Raw genomic sequence first — 18,841 nt, forward strand, 5'->3', positions numbered from 1 at the left:
CGCATGCTGATGACAAAATGATAAAATCTGGAGGTGATAGATGGCAGGTGGGTCTAACTCTTTTTTAATGCTCCCCTGTGTTAAAAACAACCTGATGTTGCAGAGCAACTGGGCCCCAAACCTTTATATCTACCATACAAGCTTTATATCTGCAGGGAGGTTTTTTCCTTTCACATTACAGTGGAACCTTGGGTTACGTACCATCCTCCTTATGAATGCTTCGGGTAATGAGCTCTGCTAACCCGGAAGTAGATGCCCCTAGTTGCAAACTTTGCCCCGGGATGCGAGCGGAAGTCGTGCGCCGGTGGTGCGGCAGATCATGTCCTCCTCCCAGAGAGCACATGTTGCGGTGAGATCATCAAGACTGATCTCACTGCTGTTGTGGGTGGGAGCAACTAGATAGCCACAACAACCCAATTGGTGGTCCCTCGGTTGCTGGGGTAAATCCGGCCAATGGGATCATTTCATACATTAACCGAGGGACACATATACACTGCTGCACGTTGCGTTGAGCTTCCTCTTTTTCGCCTTGTGCATCGGATCACCTGCCCACCCTCCTTATATTTAGGGATCATTATGACCTTCCTATGCCGTCGTGGGTTGTTTGCTGTTGGGGGCCCGATAGGAATTTTCCCATTTGGCTGATTGGCTGGTGCCACTTGGGTTTCGCCTGCCGCATAGCAAATCGTCACAACTTTGTAAGGTTTGGCGGTTAGGCATTGGTTCAATGGTAGTGGGAGGTGATGTGAATAGGCTGTGCCTGCCCCTCCAGTGCTAGGGTATTTCGTTAAAGGAATCCAGGGGCTCGCCTTGCTTTTGTCCAATCCCCTTCCAGGGGTTAGGACCATGCCAGAGCCCCTGGGAGCATCTGGGGTGAGCTTGAGTCTGAACCTGGTCCAATGTTTTCCCTTACTGATGTCTACCGCAGTCCAAGTGTCAGTGCTGCCCTGCTGAGGTCAGGTGCAGCTAATCAGGAACCAATGTCTAATCAAACCACTCATCATCTGTAATCAATAGAGTTGTGGCCAAAATTATGCCAATAACCTTAAACTAAATTCCGTGTCAATTGTGCCTTTATTTATTGGGGGAGGTCTTGGAATCTTAACATGCAACAGCGGAAGGCCCCATTAGCGAAAGCACACCTCATGCTAAGAACGGTTTCGGCTTAAGAACGGACCTTCAGAATGAATTAAGTTCATAACCGGAGGTACCACTGTATAGGAGACTCCAAGGTCATAACCCTCACTTGAAGTTTGAAATGGTAGGGCTTTGTCTACACATGCAGTAAAATGAGATGGTATAATACTGAAGTAACACAGACTGAAGGAATCCCATGATTTAAAGTTCTCCTACATAAGGGAGGCTGAGAAGAGAGTCTTCTCGTCTGTGCAGCCCAGGACCTCCACGCACACTGCCCAGGCTGGCGCCTCGGAGAGGTCACTTTGGTGCTGCTAACAGAGGCAGCGGTCATGAGTTACCAGCCCCTGCATCTACAGCAGGGCTGTGATTGACTTCACCCCCAGAGGTGTACTCTGTTGTTTCTCAAGACAGACTGATGCCAACAACAAACATCCTTCAAGTTGAATACTAGAATCTTAGTTTTCCATTGCTTACTTGGGTTTCTTCTTCAGGAAATTTCTTTTTACCACGGGAGCGTTCAAAAAATGGCCCAACCCCACGTATAGTCTGAAGCAGTATACAGTGGTGCCCCGCAAGACGAATGCCTCGCAAGACGAAAAATCCGCTAGACGAAAGGGTTTTCCTTTTTTCGATGTGCTTCGCAAGACGAATTTCCCTATGGGCTTGCTTCGCAAGACGAAAACGTCTTGCGAGTTTTGCAATTTTTTTCGCTCCCCCCCTTTTTCTAAGTCGCTAATAGCCTTTTAGCCGCTAAGCCGCTAAGCCTTTAATAGCCGCTAAGCCGCTAATAGCGCTAATCCGCTAAGCCACTAATAGGGTTGCTTCACAAGACGAAAAAACCTCTAGACGAAGAGACTCGCGGAATGGATTATTTTCGTCTTGCGAGGCACCACTGTAAACCTCTCTGCTACCTCAGCATTCTATCTATTTCATTCTGCTTCACGTGTAAAACAAGTCTGAGATGGATTCAAAAGTGGGAAATTAGATTACATCTACAACATCCTCCAGCATAATATTGTTTTTGTCCTGATTGCCTCGTTGCGTTCACTGTATCCAATGATGGGTGGTCACATTTGCTACTTCATTCTACTTTGTCCTATAATTTTCCATACCGTTTTTTTTATCATCCACATCCATTTTTTTGGTATCCAATTTCTCTACATCCCTTTGTTTCCTTGCTTATAGAATGGCTTATCCTTTCCCAATGACTTTGGGAGCAATCCTAGAGCAAGATTTGCAAGCATGGACAGGCTAGGATCCAGCAGATACAGGCTTAACTCTCTCATCCTCAGGCCAGCTCCACTGCAGGTCAATTTGGACCCAGCCAGCTGAGCAATCCCAAATAAGTTGAGCTGGCAGAAAGGGCAGTGCATATTAAACACTGTTTTAAAGGCTTGTTTCCCCCCTGGCAGGCTTAGGCTGACACAACCAGTAGTAACTCCACTTCTTTGGATCTGGTGTAAACGCTGGTTTAACGTATACTGGGGTTGCTTTGTGCCATCTTCTTGTGTGTAGGATTGCTGCCTAAGGCTGCAAACGACACCTCACTTAAGTGGGAGTAAGCCCCATTGAATTCAATGGGACTTGCTTCTCAATAGAGATTGTTAGGATTGCAATCTCATTTTCCATTCTTTTCTTGCTGTCCATCTTTTTTCTGCGTTTCGTACAGTTGTTCACTCGGTTTTTCTTTATCTATCTGATATAGGGGTTTATTCTATTGAGGGATGTGCAGGGGGGTGGAAATGTATTTTTCTCTGTTTTGGATTTAATGTTGTTTTCCTTCTGGCTGAGCTGAACTTTCATCTCTTTTTTTAGAATTCATATTCATTACATTTGTACTTTGGATTTCAATTCACATTTCATAAATCAGAACGAAAGGCTGTAGTCCAAAATGGTGCTAGTAGTAGGGAACTTTGTCCCAAATGTACTTAGTGGACGATGGGCAGTTACCCCAGTGCAAATAAATGCAGGTCTGTTTTCAGTAATATGTTGTTGCATGTTAAGTTCCCAAACCGCCCTTGAAATAATTCGCAATAGACACAGAATTATGGTTTAAGGTTTTTGGCATAATTTTGGCCGCAACTTTATTGAGTGGTTGCTTAGGCATTGGTTCCTGACTAGCTGCATCTCACCTTGGCAGAGCAGCTCTGACACCTGGACTCCGGCAGACCTCAGTAAGGGAAAACAATCTGGGGGAAGTCTGAGCTGAACACCAGTCTCTAACCTCACCCCAAATGCTCCCAGGGGCTCTGGTGTGGCCCTAACCCCTTGACAGAGATTCGGACAAGAGCAAAGCAAGCCCCTGGATTCCTTTAACAGAATACCCTTGCAGCAGCAACTTGGAGGGGCAGGCACAGCCAACCACACCCCCTCCACCAACCAGTTGAACCAATGTCTAACCGATTTGCTATGCAGTAGGCAAAAACCAAAAGGCACCAGCCAATCAGCCAAATGGCAAAATTCCTACCGGGCCCCTGTCCCAAAAGCAGATGACCACTAGTCAGGCATAGCAAGGTCAGTAAGCCCCCAAATATAGGGAGGGGGTGTAATCCTGTGCACACAGCGAAAAGAGGAAGCTCAACGACACGTGCAGGGATACAAATAGCCCCTCGGTTGCCAATTGCAAGCTCCCTGAGCCAAATTCCTTCCGCAGCAACCGAGGGGCGACCAATTGGGAGTTGAGGCCATCCAATCATACCTGCCCCAACAACAGCTGGGCAGCTTGGGTAACCTCAACGCAACACGTGCTCTCCATGATGGAGGACACAATTTGTTATCCTGCCCTTCTTCTCAAAGGAGCCCAGGTCTGCAAAAGTCTCCAGTGTGTGTGTAACTAAATAAATCCAAAAGAAAGAGAAACCCAAAGCAAACAATTCTTTTGGGATGAGTATGTGTTATGCTTAATCCATATGTATTAAATCTGAAATATATACAACCCATCCCCCCCGATTGATATTTAATTTCCTTCTGATTTCCCAAATGAACACCCAGAGTCTGTGTTCCTCTTACCTCTCTCGTTTCACATTTCATTTGTCTACAGATAATGTTCCTTCTTGAAACTATTCTCAGCTTTCTGTGTTCCTTAAGACCGAGTTCTTGGTTCTCATATGTTTACTTTGTGTCTTCATCCTCTTGGTCCTTTTGGTTTTGATTAATGCCTCTAGGCTAATGATATTTAATTAGACTTTTCTGTCCCTGTTATCGCTCTAGCATCATTTCCTAATCTTTTAGCTTGTCTGTCCTCTCTTGGTTGTCTTTTCATTTTCTGAAACCTAATTTAGCTAAAGCAGTTGTTGTTTCTCTTCCCATTATGTCTGCACATTCCTCTTTCATCGGCTGTTCCTGGCATTTTCCTTCCTCTGCCAGAAATTTTGGGCACTCTGTTTCTATTTGTCCTTTTCATTTTTCATCCCATGAAACTTCCATTGCTGAGTTCTGTTACTCTTAGGTTCCTAATATTTAAAGATTTGTTCTTTTCTTTCTGTTGACACTACTCATTCTTAAGCTTGTTGTTTGATTATTATCATTTATTGCAGTGGGATTATTTCAATTCCTTCCATGTTGGCTTGCCCTTATCTCATTTTAGGTTTCTTATTTCTGTCTTTCATTTTTCTACTTGTGCATTTGTATGTGTTGTGCCTCTCATGCCTTTTCTGCTTTCTTTTCATTGGCTTTACTGTATCCCTTCCGTATTCAGTTCAATACATTATTATTAAAGTTGAAGGGTATCCATTTCATGGCTCCCTCATATCTTCTCTGCTTCATGTTATTCGTCTCCATGATCTCTTTGTTTGTTTTGAATACTCTGCCAATAAGACCTGGCACATTCAATCTCTAGCAGCCTTTAAGAAATGTTTTAACATGCATTTGTTTCAGTTACTGTATATTTGAGAGGAGATCTTTCTTCTATTTCCATTTTTCTTTCCCCACTCCCCTTTTCTATCCACTTTTCTGTTGTGCTATTTATTTAGTTTTAAGCTTTGAGTCAGATTCTCCCCCCTGCTCTGTCCCAGCCACTCCTTGGGGGAAATTTTGTACAACACCTGTAAATAATGATGATGATGATGCTAATATAGTAGTAGTATTAATAATACTAAAAAAGGTGAAAATGAAAATAAAGATATATAGTGCCTTGCCTCCTGGCACCTGAAATGTGAATTCTAATTTTGATACACAATTTTGTCAACAGAACCTGATGATATGAGCAAGTCTTTCTTCCCTGTTCTTAATAGTGGCATGGAAAATACAAATTGAGTTGGAGCAGTTCTTTGCCAGTTTATACTGCAATCCTAAACAAGCATGGCAGAAGTTAAGCCGGCAAAAAGGGTGGTGATCCTCTGGCACTATTTTAAAGGCTTGTTTTCCCTCTGCCAAGGTTAGGCCCCACTGCTAAACAGAGTTTTCATCTAGCGTAACTTTATGCTGGCTTAATTTACGCCACCTTGTTTTATGCCAGCTTCTCAGGTATAGGATTGCTTCCTGTGTGTCAGAGTTAGGAATGTACAGATGCAGATAGCCCTGTCATGGCTCCCTCCTGCTATTTTGTTATTAATGTCTAGAACTCCTGAATTCAAATCTTGTGGGAGCATAGGAGATTTTTGCAGTAGAAGAAAGTGGGGTTTGAGTGGATTATTTTTGAATGTCGGCTGAATAATGCCCATGTCATGTTGTTGTTGTTGTTGTTGTTGTTGTTGTTGTTGTTGTTGAGTCGTGTCCAACTCTTTGTGACCCCTTGGACCAGAGCACGCCAGGCACTCCTGTCTTCCACTGCCTGCCGCAGTTTGGTCAAACTCATGTTCGTAGCTTCGAGAACACTGTCCAACCATCTCGTCCTCTGTCGTCCCCTTCTCCTTGTGCCCTCAATCTTTCCCAACATGAGGGTCTTTTCCAGGGAGTCTTCTCTTCTCATGAGGTGGTCAAAGTATTGGAGCCTCAGCTTCAGGATCTGTCCTTCCAGTGAGCACTCAGGGCTGATTTCCTTCAGAATGGATAGGTTTGGTCTTCTTGCAATCCATGGGACTCTCAAGAGACTCCTCCAGCACCTCTACTTAAGCTCAATAGTACCCTAGATGAGGACCAGTAAAGTGTGCTCAATCCAATCAAGACAAGGGTCTGCTTGCGAGTGATTTGTTTGAGCAGTTAAGTGGCATTCATCCTGCTTTTCTTGGGGGTTGCACTTTCCCTAAAATGATCAAGTTCATAGTCTTAAGGAGCTACTAGAACCTGCATTGTCAATGGAGGCAAAGGTAGCCTTATTGTCATAAAGAACTTTTGTAAGCTTTGGTTGATACACCAGCTTTCAATCCTATCTGAACATAGGTAATCAGAGCCTTTAAAAAGCCCTAACTGACTTGGAGCTCAGTGTTACCTGAAGGATCACCTTTTCCTGTATATGCTTCAAGATCTCCATTAGAGACCCTTCCCCAGGTTTCCCAGCCTTAAGGGGTGAGGTGAGTTAGGTCGGTCCAAATCTTAACCACCACGTCTAGGGTGCATGGTGGTGGGAGGTAAGTGTTAATAAGGAAAAATGGGCCTCTTGCCCCTGCACTAAACTGTAGTGGCAGGAAATATTCATAAGGGAGATCTGACTCCACAACACTGATTTCCCCAGCCAGATCCAGTGAGGTAAAGGTGGTCAGTCCCCCCCCCCCACTTCCTTGTCCTTTTCGATGCCTCTTGACTGCAGGGAGGCTATGCTGAGAGTATCCCTGCAAATGTGGGAGGTTAGCATCTTGCAGGCAGATGATATCTAAATTCTGCAGCAAACGTAGTTAAATCTTCATCTCCTTCCTTGTTGTCCCACCCTGCCAAATTCCAGGTGAGGATATTAAGATCTTTCTGAGGTCTACTAAGTCAGAAATGAGAGCTCTCCACAATTGGTGTATTTCACCCCTTTCTATCGCGCACATCGTTCTCATAATAGTACTATTATACCAATTGTGGGGAGGGAGGGGAGTTGCGACTCGGCAGAGTCAAAGGGAATGTATGGTGTTATTATAATTTGTTGGAAAAGAATATGTAAGGAAAACAATAAAAAATTACTTAAAAAAGAAAAAAAGAAATGAGAGCTCTCAGGTGGTCTCTGTAGCACCAGTTCCAGTATGGCTGGCTATATCACCGGCATTTGGTCTTGAGGATGCATAGTTTTTTGATGCTGGGTTCTTATGGGAATGGCTAAATGTCGATTCCCCTTCCCTAGGTGTAGACTTCTTCCATCTTGGATGGAAGTTCCCGCCATAGGGTTTTGGGAGCGGTGCTGGGTTAAAGGTTAAAATTCCCTGCGGCAGAATTTTTCCTGTCGCCCTTGTCTCTCCCTACGTACAGGAATGTTATTGGGGCAGGTGAGGTGAGTTGACACTAGGGAGAGTGCATTTTTGGTGGTGATGTACTAAATAAGTTATGTCCTTGTAATGGTTATATGGGGTTGCTCGTGTGTAAGTTGCCGCCACTCCTGGCTAGGTAGCCTGGTTAAACCTTTCCTGGCTGGACAGCCCTTCACTTCGTGGCTGTTCAGTCGCTAGCAGAATCCGTCAGTGGGCGTTTCTTGAACTTCTTCCAGCAAAGAAGTTCTTTGACGCCAAGTCTACGCCTACTTTCCCTGCACGGAAGTCTTCTGCGCAGGGTGGGTGTGGGTAGCGGAGGACCTGTGCTCTCCCCGCTGGTCTCCAGCGAAGAGTCCTGGAGCCCTCTCTCCGATTCCCCCCTCCACCCCCCTTTATCCCTGGTGTTACGCTGATTTCCTTCCCCAGCTGATGAGTCCCCTCTCTCCCTGCTTGGCCCTTCTCCGGCATCGCTTGGGAGACCTGCCTCCACTTCTGGCTCCGATGTCAGTTCCCTGACAGTCCTCATTAGGGGTTCATCTGCTCTAGAACCAATTTGGATTCTGCCGTATTTTGCTGAAGATCTGTGATCCCTGTTACTTCCCCCTCCAACTACCCCAGCAGCACAAGAACAAGTTTTGTAATATGTGAGCTGCAGGGTACCTGCTTGGTGATTCACCACCCCCCATAGCTGCACTCAGCACTAGCAAAAATACTTCTTATATAGCAGGACCATTACTAGCTGGCAATAAGATATGGACTTTTTTTGCACACAGGGAGCTACAACTTTCCATCCTATAAAAAGCTCCTTTACATATGATAATAACAACATAGAGCACACATAATATTCATATCTTCTTTAATGAAAAATTGGAAGACGCTTCTGGTGCCATAAATTACATGCAAGGACAAATTTAAAAGAGTTGTCCTTGACTGCTTCAAATCCACTGGACAAAAATAAGCTTTTGTGATTTATGGAAAGGGGGAATAATGACTTTATTAAAAGGCTTGTTGGAGCTCATTTTTCAAAATATATAGTACATGAGATTATTTCCATTTATTACTGATTTTTTATGCCTCAGTTGTGGCAGGCAATACCCATCATTTGTTTATCTCATTAAAATTCTCTCTGCAGAAAGAAAGCATTATGTCATCACTGTAAAGATTACAAGTTCTGTAAGGTCAAAGTTTCAAAATGATCTTAAGTAAATTGGCAGGATGGGAGAAAAGGAGGCTCTATTCTGTCAGGTAAGTACTGTATGAAGGGTGGGGGTGAAATGCTCAGCTATTCAAAACCTTCAGTTGCTGCACTCTCTCTATAGATAGCTGTGAAGACATACTCTGATTCACACATAAAGGAGGGAAATATTGGAAGTGCTCTAGCATTTGGTTTCATTTCATTTCATTTAGGTATTTCATGTGGAATCCCAAGGCAGCCTACAAAAAATATAACAACATAGGAGATGATCCTATGGCAAGACCTGCCAAGATGGATGAGATAATGGATGGATGGATGGATGCCAAGATGAGCAGCTTAAGATGAGAGGATGCCTGGTTTATCCAGGCTCAGCTGATGTTAAGTGCCCAGCCCTGGCTCAGCCAAAAATATGCTTGCATAATTTGCTCATGCTGGCTCATGCAAGACCCCCAAGAATCCACCGCTGTGGCAGAGGTGGAATCAGACAGGAAGGGCTTTGTTTGAATCCTTTGCTTGTTCAGCTTTGTCAAGTGACCTGGCAACCTGGCATAAAACATCATCTTAATAAAGTTCGATTTTCCCTCCCCCAGGCAGAGCAGAAGCAGCCCCACTGCAAAATGGTGTTTGGATCTGGCATAACTTTATGCCAGCTTAATTTGCACCAGCTTGCTTTATACCACCTTCTTGTGCATAAGATTCTTCCCTAAGCAATTTAAAATAGTAGTAATCCACAAAGCAAGAAAAAATACAGCAGTGATCCAGAGCAAATTAAAACATTGCATGCCCTCAGTTCACATGGATTAAGAGAGAAAGCTTTGGATGAAATGACTGAGCACCAAGAACTTGCCTCAGAACTGTATGCAGCATGGAAGGATTCTAAAGCAGGTGCTCAAAGGTTACTCAGCAAATGAGAAAGTGTTCCCTAAATGTAGATTAAAACAACAACAACAACCACTCCTCTATTATTCATGGTCTTTTTCCTTACAAGTGTATTTTGGTTGCAATTCTAAGCAGACTTACTGGAGTCTAATTTAATTTGGGATTTACTTCTGAATAAATCTGTTTAGCATTGCCCTGATGCTGCTAGAAAGTTCTGGTAGTCCGTGGTCTTAAAGGCTTTCCATACACCTAATACTTTGCAAAATACAGTGGTACCTCGGGTTACATACGATTCAGGTTACAGACTCCGCTAACCCAGAAATAGTTCCTCGGGTTAAGAACTTTGCTTCAGGGTGAGAACAGAAATCGTGTTCTGGTGGCAGCAGGAGGCCCCGTTAGCTGAAGTGGTGCTTCAGGTTAAGAACAGTTTCAGGTTAAGAACGGACCTCCGGAACGAATTAAGTACTTAACCCAAGGTACCACTGTACTTACTACACTTGCATTTAATTATTATAGCTGGATTTTAAATGTTGCTTTTCGAATGATTTTTGTGGCTTGTGCCAGTTTTTATGTGGATATTGTATTGATTTCAAATGACAGAACCGAGGAAATTGGTGAAAAGTGTGGAATGTCATAAAATGTTTGGCATAATGTGATGATGGAGTTATTTGGAGTAAACCTTAGGTTTTCTATGGAAAGCCAAGATGCAATGCCTCTTGTAGCTGAAATTATGATAATCCGAACATAATTGGTACTTGCTATTATTTGTGTAAGAACCAAAGCCACAGGGTTAGACTCTGGTACTTAATAGGAAGTAATTATGTAGGTGCCATTGATCACCATTTGCCTGTCGCACTGCAACACAGGCTAAAAGCCACAATGCTACAGAGCTCCCACTGGGATGACTGTAAAGTCACAAACACTATAGCTAAACAGAACTGTTTGACAATGCCTCGAGGTTATTGTGTTTAGTGCTGTTTTAAGGATGTTGCCTGTTCACTTCTACCGTGTGTTCAAAATTTGCCCAAGCCAATTGCAGCCCTCCAGGGGCTAGATAAACCCGGCTTCCTGGAGCTGCAGAAACAAACCACGCACTTGTTCTGACTACAATACATGACTGGTGAACTGTGTTTGGCTCAGTGGGTTAAAAGGCCTATTCTAAGATTTTTTTTTATAAAAGCTCTTGTTGATAGGCTGCAAATAGAATAAAAAGAGAGTTCCATAACCTCCAATGTTTTTCCAATGAAAACAGAGACATTCTATTTAATAATACAGTGGTACCTTGGGTTAAGGACTTAATTCATTCCTGAGGTCCGTTCTTAACCTGAAACTGATCTTAACCTGAGGTACCACTTTAGCTAATGGGGCATCCCGCTGCTGCCACCCCACAATTTCTGTTCTCATCCTGAAGCAAAGTTCTTAACCCGAGGTACTATTTCTGGGTTAGCGGAGTCTGTAACCTGAAGCGTCTGTAACCCAAGGTACCACTGTAATAATAATCTTATTTCCCCTCCCCTCCCCTCCCATCTGACTGGGTTCCCCTGCCACTCTGGGTGGCTTCCAACATGTATAAAAACATAATTTAACCTTTAAAAAACCTCGCTATACAGGAGTACATTCAGATGTCTTCTAAAGGTTGTATAATTATTTACAGCAGCGCCAACTTGGACCCCACACTGGGAGGCCAGAATGCATGTGTCACACTGTCATGACATCACAACACCATGTGATGTCCTGACGTCACTACATCATGGCGGCGTGGCACACGGCTAACAAGTCCACCAGCGCTGTGGAGACAACTGAACAGGGGCCTGTGCTTCTGCCACAGGGCTTCTGTTGGGACCTGCTGCGGCTGCGGACATGCTTCTGGCGTGTGTCTGTGGCTGCAGCGGGCACCAACAGAGGCCCTTCAGTGGAGGTGCAGGCCCTGGCCCATTCGCCTCTGAGGTGCCACGGTGCCAGAGGAAAGCTGGTGGCCGGTGGTGGTGGGCAATGTCCAAGTACCCACAGGAAATTTTTTGTGGGTACCCAGGGCCACCTAGAGCTGGCTCCCCTGGTTACTATCTCCTTGGCTTAGAGGGTCACATAACTCCATACATTCCAACATTTTTCTCATGAAAATAGGGATGTCCTAAGGAAAAGCAGGATATTCCGGGATCATACGGCTTCTGTAAATCTGGGACTGTCCATGGAAAATAGGAACGCTTGGAGGGTCTGGAGTTCTGTTCCCAAAATGAGTTGTGTCCAGATTCAGCAGTCTTTCATTTTTTCCAGCACTGAAGAATAAATAATATATATACAGTAGAGAGTGCTGAAAAGAGTGAATTGTGCACTAGTTTCTAAAGTAATGAACCAGTAAGCCTTAATGAAGCGACATCTTCACAGTACGCATATAGGGCCTTGCCAGTACATCTTTCTTTTCAGTTTCAAAGCCGAGAAACACAAATAAAAATGTCCTTGGTAACAGAGTCGTTAAGTAGTTACCACTGAAAAGCATAATGTATGGTGGATTTTTAAAATAATTATTTATCCTGTCAAAACAGAACATGCAGTCTGCTGTAATTCACACATTTCATTTCATTCATTTTCAGTTTCAATAGACAGCTCCCCCCCCCCCCGCCCCGTTTTGTGAGGCTTTGCGAAGCTAGACTAAACTCCAAAGCTGTTGTGGAGAGAAAAGCCCATTGAATGGATTGATGGCTTTATGTTTGACAAATGACTGACATAATGTCGATTGGAACGCTACAACATTTTAATTCTTTTTCGTAGAAAAATAAAGCGTTAAAAGTGTTGCCTGACTCCTGACCTGCGGGCTGCCACCTTTGAAAGTGAGCATGTTCAAATGGCAATGGGGTGGATATGCCTTTGCCTTTGTCTCCACTGTGCAGATAGCATTGTGTGTGTTGCATTGCTCCACGTGGATAGCTTTTCAGTTGGATGCCCAAGTCACATTATTCTTGCTCCAAAAGAGATCTGGTGTCATTTGGCATTCACGTGAAGCACCCATCTCTCACCTAGCTCTGTCTGCTATTGGAGGCATGTTTGCTGCTCACCCATGCACAGATTTTCTTGAACCCAGTGAATACATGAAACAGGTTACATTTTCAACATTTACTCAGTTTTCTGGGCAGTCAGTTACACCAGGAGGTACAGAATAAACCTATCTATGTGCGGTGCTATACATCAGGAATTCATACGTCCACACTCACATCAAGTGACATGGAAAAAATGTTTCCCTCAAAAGCAAGAACAAACGTTTCGTGAACATCGTGCTGTGGATCTGGCGTTTAGAGTACAGTATTTATTAAGGACAGAAATGTTAGGTGATGGTATCATACATCTCCAGGTGAGCTTCATGTTTCTGCATGCAAAAGCCCCCAGAAGTTATGCTACACTTCAATGATGTATTATCATTGGCCATGTGGAGGTCTAGCAAACAACATAAGGTACTGATATAATACAAATATATTATGCACAAAGAGCAAATGCTGTACTTTTGACAAATAAAGTACAAGGTCTTTTCTTATATTCCTGGTTGGCTGGAAAATGAAGAGCTTTTCTCTCTGCTGCAAGAAGCTCATCACTTACATAATTCAGAGGGGTTTTTTTAAAAAAAAATATTCAGACACAATGAATATTCTGTTTAAAAAGTAATGACATTTAATCAAGTAAAAAATATTTCTTATACTCTGTTCCAGACATTTCATTTTAAGAGGATGCAAAAATATGGAGTAGGCTGAGGAAAGAACAAAAGAAAATATGATAGTGACCATGGAATTCTTTACATGATGCATTTTAAATAAAAAAAATTCCCTAGTTTTTCTTATTTGACCTGCCAGTGGAACCAGACTCCTTTCTGTGATTCACACAGAGTTCCTTCCCTTAAATATCTGCATAAGTAATCAGTAGGTGAACAGGGCACCGTTCAGGGAAGTTTTAGACCAGAAGTGATGATTGGAAAACTTCCTTTATAAAGATTCTGATCGTTAGTCCTTCTGGTTTCAGATAGTGGCGTTTTCTGTGCAAAACATGTGCTCTCCCACACAGATTTATGGTGCTGGATATTCTGCCTCTGTTCCTGGTTAAAAAAACCCCACACAACTTAGTTAACAAGGAAAAGGCTTCAGCAGTTGAATTGCTGCCAGTCAAGTAGTTCACAAACATCCAGGTATCTTCACAGAAAAAGGTGAACATTTTCATCATCATAATTTAAAAGTTGTCTTATTTTTCTGAATGCATAAGAGGTGGTTGTATGGTAATTTTGAAAATCACGTTTTTGCATTAAAAAATTGTTCAGCATATTGCAATGAATCATAGAGAGTTCTCCTAGTTTGAGTAGGTAAGAAATACACAATTTGTAGTTTTCCTCAGAACAAAGGAAATTTGTAAAGGGGAGGGATTGTTCCCTTTCTTTAACAATAACAAAGGTTACAACTAAATTCAACATGCAGTACTGGGAGAATTATATGCTGCAAGAGAAAATCATTGTGCGTTTATTTAAATAACCAAATAATTAAGCATTAAACATAACTGAAAAAAGATATAAACTATTCAAAACCATACATCCAATGCTCCTTTGTCCTTCCTCTTAATTATGCAGTCTTTATGATAGATATTTTAATATACGCAAATGATGGTTTGGGCACTTTCACCCCCTGTCACAAATACGTTTTTTCTTAAACCAGTAACAGAATGAGGTGTTTGTTATTTTATTTATTAACAATTACTACTCAGAGCATTGGTATGGCTGCAAATGAATGCATAGAATTTCTGGACCTGAGTCCTGGTGATCTATTGCATTCTCTGCTTATTCACATACTGGTGGCAGGCAAATCTTATTGATTTCTATTTAAAGATAAGGAAAGTGAATTTGAATCCAAGTAAAGTAGGAAAGGGAAAAAGCTCAGCCTCTGAAACTTGATCTTCCACTGTGGATGTCAGAGAATTGGACTCTAAAAAGAGACAAATATGGAGATTCTCTGTATTCACAGGATTGTTCAGTGTTCAGAACTGGAATTCGTTGAACTGGAATGCAACCTATAGGCATTCACAGCATGCGTGTTTTTACGTGTAATTAATTGTGTGTAATTAATTAATTTCAGGAGTGGTTGAATTGCCACCTCCTTCAAGATGGCTGTTACCACTCCCCAGGGGTGTAGGGGGGGCGACCACCCCGGGTGCCCTCACTGAGGGGGGTGACATTAAGCGCACTGCCCACCTGCGACTCCCAAGCCTACTACCCCGAGTCATCAGTGTAAGCGGGGAGCAGCACCACTTTCCCGGTGGCATTCCCCTCTTCACCCTTCGTTTTGACAGCTTGGGGGAGTCTTGGGAGTTGCGGGCGGGCGGCGTGCCGAATGTCCGCCATGGGTGGCTTGCTCCACCCCCGTGAGCGGCTCGCCGCTCTGAGCACCCGAGTGGCTATCCCATGTCTGGGAGGGCACACACCACGCTCCCGCCCTGGGCAGCTCAGGCCTATGCTCCACCGCTACCACTCCCTGCCTCAGAAGTGGTCAGGGACAAAGATGAGTGGTGGGAGGCTCCAGACGAAGGACCCCCAAGGGAAGCTGCAGAGGAGGAAGGCTCCAAACTGGGCTGGGGGTGGGGGTGGACACGGAAGACAGGTCAGAGGAGGAAGGAGGGTGGGATTCTGGAGAGTTTAAGGCTGCTTGGAAGACATCTGGCTCAGGAGGAGATTTAAAATGAAGCAAGGGTGACAGGCAGGCAGTCTTGGAAACTGTGGTACTGGGGGCAAGGTGTGCCCCGTGGTGCTCTCTGATAGCATGCTGTTTTTCCTAATGAGAAGCTAATAGCTGACCTGTATATGAACCAGCCCTGGCAAAAATGCATTGGCTGCACCCTGTATCCACCCAGTTGGCAAACTTTAGTAAGGCAAGAGGGGCAAGGGTCGAGGGAACGCATGGCTGGTCACATTGACACAAGCACCTTGTCCATGTCCTCGGGTCACATCAGCTAAAGCTGAATCCGTGGTGTTATGCTACACACCTCACCGGAAGCTGCAAGATTGCTAGGATTGCTAACTTTACCCTTTCAAGCCAATCACAGGTGGATTTCAAAGGGTCCAAGACTCCACTCCCAGAAGTAGTTGTCAACAGATACATATACAGTGGTACCTTGGGTTAAGAATTCAATTCGTTCTGGAGGTCCGTTCTTAACCTGAAGCACCACTTTAGCTAATGGGGCCTCCTGCTGCCAGTGAGCCGCCGGAGCACGATTTCTGTTCTCATCCTGAAGCAAAGTTCTTAACCTGAGGTACTATTTCTGGGTTAGCGGAGTCTAACCTGAAGCGTCTGTAACCTGAAGCGTCTGTAACCCGAAGTACCACTGTATATGGAAAGAGAGAATGAGAATGAATATATATGCTCCTTCTGATATATATTTGCTCATCACTGTAGGAAACCGGCAGAGACAGAGCCAATCCCAGAGTTTTCCTATAGTAAGGACACTATGCCTTGATGTAACCTTGTTCTAGGACACTGAGGGGGGTGGCAGGGGCAGTTGCCAAAATGTGCCCATTACAGAGAGTTCTACCATTATTTCTTTCTTATTGATGACCAAACAGCAGCATAATGTTAAGTTTCTGCCACCACCAGAAAATAGCAAGCATGCCCCCTGAAATGTTAAATAATTTTCACATCTCACCCTAAAAATGTTGCCAGAATGCCCCTGTGTTTACACTGCCACTTAATTGTGTAAATGGAGGGGTACATATCACAAGTGCACTAATTTTCATCTGACTTGGAAAAGAATTCAACTTCTTTCTTTCCCTGCCAAACATCCAGGCACCCACCCCTAGACACTGATACGCCAAACTCTGCTCACCTTCCTTCCCATCCACCTGTCTGATGGTTGCTGCTTTTGCAGTGGCAAGAAAGAAAAAGACCTGTCCCTCCAGCTGAGGAGGTGCAAAACAGAGAAGATCCACTTTGGAGTGCCAAATGTTGGCCTCACTTTCTTACCAAAGACGACCAATGTCCAACCCTGCTCCTTCCTTTGCCGCATACAGCGCATGAAGTGCAAATTGTTCTGAGAAATGTTATTCTGAGAAATGTGCTACTGACATCAAGGAACTGGATCTGGAACCTTCTGCCTGCCACTAGGCCACATTTTACCTTGCTCCTGGCAGTGCTGCAATGTCATGACTACAAACTCCAAGTCATTTGTGTCCTTAAGAGTGCTGTAAGATCACACACTCACCTTTAATTTTATTGAACTCTTTATGTGTGGAAAACTTACATCTGCAGCAGGATGGACATAGCCATTGCTGATAGGGATGAAATCATCATCCCATTAGCAGATTATCAATACTGCTGTCACCTTAAATTAAAGACCACCATACCAGTGCTGATTGGAGCCTATTACTTTTCTTATAAGAGCTGGAGATATCTTGCTAGTGATTCCAGTTGATTCATATAGTATCAGACTTAAATGATGATGAAATGATCCCATGCTCATTTTTATTTTTATTTAAATTTCAATTATTCCATTTCAAACATTTAGCTCTAGTTTCTTACATACAATGCACCTTTTAGAGCAGCAGAGGGCCCGTCTGCAGCATCTTGGCTGCTCTCCTTGGGAGCACGGAGCCCACCACCACAGGGGATGTCTGCAACTATGAGGTAAAATAGAAGGTGGGGGCATGGGCTGAATTTTGGCATTGCACTGGGCAACAGTGAAATTTGGGACCCTAAGGTATGCCACTGTTCTCCTCCTTTGCTTTTAGGCCATGAAAGGTGGAGGCCACACAGAGCTTGAAGAACATATTCCTGGCAGATACAAGCAGATTCATTTTTTTTTCTAAAACAAAAAAAAACTTTCCAAGTGAGGAGGAGCTGCACCTGAGTAGAGAGGACAGGGTGCTTTGAAAGCATGGAGCTGTGCTGAAGTGGTGGTTTTGTGTTTGTCTGGGTTGGGAGAAGTGTGTGTATGTGTATGGATGGTTAAAGAATATGTGGAAAGAAAAGATACGTCTGGTAGTGATGATCTTAAAGTTCATTGCCTGACTTCATTTTCTCTCTCTTACATTCTGTAAGTGATGTGGCACTGACCGCCCCCATTGCTATCTCCAACATGTGTTCCCTTGTAGATCCTCTCAGAGGAACATGATCTTTAATGATAGAAGATTTGACTACTCCTGCTTCAAAGTTCTACATAATGGCGTGGTTATTCAATTTTGCATCAAATTGTAGCAAACCAGTGCCTTGATCCTAAACATATATTACTTGATTCGAGATCAAACACTTAGCCCTAACCTGGGGTGACAAGGGATCTGATAAGGCAGAATAAGAACCATTTATACATGGGGTGGATGGAGAGAATGGACAACATAAACCCTTTCCATTAGGCTTCTGTGTGCATATATGTGGAAGCCAGGGTTGTCCCCACAAATGCTGTTGAACTACAGCTTCCATCATCCTTGACCATTAGCCCCATCAGCTGGGGCTGATGGAAGCTGGAGTTCAGCATTAATTGGAAGGTACCAGGTTGGCTATCCCTGACATAACTCTTTAAAGGAAGCTGGGATTCTATCGATCAGCTGGTGGGAAAGGGGGAATCAGGCCCCAACTCCCTGCTGAATACTGGATAGGTGAAATTCTGGCCTTCAATAAAGACTTATCCATCACACAACCTCAGGTGCTGCAATTGCAGTGTGTTAATCAAAGCCAGGATGGTACACACACACACACACACACACGCCTTTTGATGTGATCATTTTTTTAGTATCCAAAGCTCTTTCTGACACATGTAAGATGAAGACAATGTAGAGGCCTCTCTTGTCATTCAGTATCAAGTAATATCGTTCTAGTTGAAAGGCATATTTTCAATCTAATTGGTAAAAATCAGAACGAGTGAGAGAGAGAGCGCGCAATTTGAAGCACTTTGTTTCCAAACTGCAAGGCATTGAAAACTGAATTCTACACAGAATGAAATATGTTGATTATGTGGAGTGGCAAAAAAGAGGTTGAGCGTTTAGTCGTACTAGGTACGTGATAGTGCTGGAGTAATTTCCCTTCTCTTTTTTTTTTTTACTGCAGTTCTCGAGCTGTCCAATTGAAGTAAAAATGTCAACAATGACTATTGCTCATTTGGTTTCCATTGAATATCTGACCAGGGAAATCTGTTCTCTGCATGCACGTTAAAAAAAAAAAGTGGGGGAGAGAGTAATTTGGCTTTGCAAAGAAAATGCGCAAGTGCCCTGAGCCAAAGATAAACAGCAAAATGGCAACTCTTCGGTTATCATTCAATGTCATTTCTGCTTTGGCTGCAACCCCACACTAAAAGT

At 43.6% G+C, this 18,841-nt stretch overlaps 1 protein-coding gene across 5 annotated transcripts in view; it reads left to right on the forward strand.

Annotated features, from left to right (window-relative positions):
- LOC310761237 (uncharacterized protein) overlaps positions 1–18,841 on the forward strand; it is a 161,618-nt gene that overhangs the window by 62,096 nt on the left and 80,681 nt on the right. The window contains exons 4-5 of one of the 5 annotated variants that reach the window (XR_014547250.1): positions 8,596–8,708; positions 9,249–9,843. The exons of the other annotated variants lie outside the window; for them this stretch is intronic. The gene's annotated coding sequence lies outside the window, so the exon portion shown is untranslated. Of the gene's footprint in view, positions 1–8,595; positions 8,709–9,248; positions 9,844–18,841 lie in introns of those variants that run through there. 5 annotated transcript variants of the gene reach the window in all.

This window comes from Podarcis filfolensis (genome assembly GCF_964270895.1).
Source record: "Podarcis filfolensis genome assembly, chromosome: 4".
Lineage (NCBI taxonomy): Eukaryota > Metazoa > Chordata > Lepidosauria > Squamata > Lacertidae > Podarcis > Podarcis filfolensis.